Below are 3,266 nucleotides of genomic sequence, written 5' to 3' on the forward strand. Positions count from 1 at the left end.
TCACAGGTGAAGCCATTTTATTTTCTCCCTCATCCCAAAACGTGAGCTGCCTTTAACGTGGGGCACCTTGGACAGGCCTAGCTGCAAGAGTTGTCTGATAGAGGAGGCTGCTAATTCATAGGCCTTTTCTCTCTTGAACTGTAGCAAGTTTTCCTTGAGTCAAAAGTTCAGGGAGTAACTCAGGCATGATAGCTGCTCCACCCTCCTCTAGAGCAGTGATGTCAGACCAAGAGCCTGCTATTACCTCAGAAATGAAAAACGCTACCACAGCAATGTCATGGAAAAAGCAAGCTACCTCACCTCCTACATAAACTCAAAATAAGATGTCACCCCCACACCCCCAAAATGACACAGTATCAATGGATTTCCTGAAGACAGGAAGTCTGATGAAGCTTTCTGATACAGAAATTTAAAGAACAATGATTGAATATTTTCAAGAACAATGATTGAATATTTTCAGTGAGTGAAAGACAAACATGAAGAATTACAGGACACTACAAGTAAAACCCAAGAAGAACATAAACAAACAATCCAAGACAATGAAGATAAAACAAATGAGGTATTAGAGGCTCTGGAAAAACAAGAAACTACAATCCAAAATATGAGGACCAATGTTTCAGATGCTGTCAACATGATGGAAGGACATATGAACAGAGTTGAAGAGATGGAACACAGAACCAGTGAGAAAGAAGATAGAATTGTCACCACTGATCTGTTAGAACAAAAAGCAGAATCAAAAAGGAAGGAAAAAGAAGAAAGCCTAATAATACTGTGGGACACCATCAAGAGGAATAACATGTGCATAATTAGAATCCAGAACAAGAAAAAGCAAGAAAAGACACTGAGAAAGTTGTGGAAAATTACTAGAAGAAAACTTTCCAGGCATAATGAATAATGAGAGAATATTTATTCAAGAAGCTGAGTGAGCACCATATAGAATAAACCCCCAAAGAAAAACTCACCAAGACATATCATAGTCAAATTTGTCAGAACCAAAGATAAGGAGAGAATTCGGAAAACAGCTAGGGAGAAATAAAGAGTAACCTATAAGAAAGAGCAAATATGATTAGGTGTCAATTTCTCAGCAGAAACAAGCCATGGGAGCAAGAAGACAGTGAAACACTCAAAGAACACAACTGTCAACCAAGAATACTATACCCAGAAAAACTGCCCTTCAAATATGAAGGAGCGATCAAGATATTTCCAGAAAAGCAGAACCTAAGGTTGTAAAAACTAGACCAGTGTTGGTGGTGTACTCACCATAGCAATGGGAGGTGGTGTAGGCCTGCTTGAGCAGAATTCTCTGCTGTTCTAGTGTGAAACAGACAAGAGTGATGATTCTGACATATGGGAAGATATAACATTGATTAAAACTTATGATAAAGCTATGGCTTCATTTAAGCGTACTCTGAAGAATGGTGACATTTGTGAAGCTTCAGACAAACCAAAAAGTAAACATTGTGTCATTTGGTCAGAAGATAGATGCATTTACCCAGCTACCACTGAATCAATTGATTTTAAGAAAGAAACCGTAATTGTGGTTTATACTGGATATGGGAATAAAGAGGAACAAAATCTGACTGATCTACTTTTTCCAACATTTGGAGGAGCTAATAATGTAGACCACAGTGTTTAGGCAATAGCTCAAGAGAATGAAAAAGAAAGTCAAATTTCAATAGGTGACAGTTAAAACTCCTCCAGGCTTCCTGGAAATAGATCAAGTAACCATAAGTCTAAAGATGCTCCGTTGAACTCTTTTCTCCCTCCACCACCCCCGATGTCTGGACCAGGACAGGAAATCCAGGCCTAAAATTTAATGGCCCACATACCACTGCCACTGCCACCCTGTTCCTTCTTATCATTCTGGTTACCTCCATTTCCTTCTCGACAATCAAGAATTCCACCCCACCTCCTATATGTCCAGATTCTCTTGAAGATGCTTATGCTTTGGGAAGTATGATCTCTTGGTACATAAGTGGCTATCATACTATTATATGGGTTTCAGACAAAATAAAAAGAAGGAAAGTGTTCAAATTTTAATTAAGAAATGAGAATGGAGACTCACAGAGGTGAAATTATTTGCCTTGGTTAATGGTGGAACTCTGTACAATCTCTGAATTCTGTTCAACTCTCAGCTCCCAGCAGCTGCAACTACCTGGCCCAATGAAGGCTTGTCCCACACATAATATAGGATTTGTGCAAAGACAAGTGAAATTTTAACACAGGTTTATGGTGTCTTTCCCTGTATATTCCTCCTCTTATAACCCTGCCTCCTTAAATTCCAGCTGCTTTATTTCAATGCCCAAAGACCAATTGCTGGTCTTTTTACCCAGATGCATAAACTTCTGCAGCCAGAAAGAGGTGATACCAAACTCACCTAGTGTTTTTCCCTTTTCCAAAGATCATATTCTTGTTAGTGCCTGAAAACAGTTATATATTCTCGCCTCCTTTATAGTTTATGGTGGGAGAGCAAGGTCAGTATTAGCTACTTGCACAACACCTGTTATTTTTAAATGTTAATTGGTATAAACAAATGTGTTTTTAGGAACACTTGGCTCAGTGATAGAATTCACTGTATTGCTTTTCCCATTTTGGAGCAACTCTTTAGTTACATTGTTTATAGAAGATTGTTGTTGTTGTTAAGTGCCATAGAGCAGGCAACTCACAGCAACCCTATGAACGAAAGTCCTCGACACTTGTGTGAGTGACTTTTACCCTTTCTCCAGATAGATTAGTCTATTAAAATATAATAAATAGCAATTTAAAAAAAAGCAAAGGACAAAACTAGTGTTTCAGGAAACACTGAGAGATGTCCTTCTTACAGAGGTGCCACAGAAAGCATGATGAATCAAAGTAACCAGCAACAGCATTGAAAATAATTCAACAAAATTATAGTAATAAAACCTTGCCTCTCAAAAATTAACTGAATGTGAATGGTTTAAATGCACCCCTGAAAAGAAAAGGAGAGACAGATTGGATAAAAAACAAAACAAAACAAAAACCCAACACAAAATAGCAACAAAACCCATCAATATGCTGTCTACAAAAGACACATCTGAAAAGTGAAGATAAAGAAAGACTAAAAACAAAAGGGTGGGAAAAAATATACCAAACAGATGATAACCAGAAAAAAGCTGGAATAGCAATATTAATCTCTGATAAAATAGATTGTTGTTGTTGTTGTTATGTGCCGTCGAGTCGTTTCCGACTCATAGCGACCCTATGCACAACAGCCCTAAACCCTGCTCTATCCTGCGCCAACCGCA

The 3,266-nt window shown here is 38.2% G+C and overlaps 1 pseudogene; it reads left to right on the top strand.

Moving 5' to 3' along the window:
- Positions 1-1,387: 1,387 nt before the first annotated feature.
- On the top strand, positions 1,388-2,051 carry LOC102863192 (annotated as a pseudogene).
- Positions 2,052-3,266: the final 1,215 nt, after the last annotated feature.

The sequence above is a fragment of the Elephantulus edwardii genome, unplaced genomic scaffold (genome assembly GCF_000299155.1).
Source record: "Elephantulus edwardii isolate Elephantulus edwardi_28Jun2011 unplaced genomic scaffold, EleEdw1.0 scaffold00031, whole genome shotgun sequence".
Classification (NCBI taxonomy): domain Eukaryota; kingdom Metazoa; phylum Chordata; class Mammalia; order Macroscelidea; family Macroscelididae; genus Elephantulus; species Elephantulus edwardii.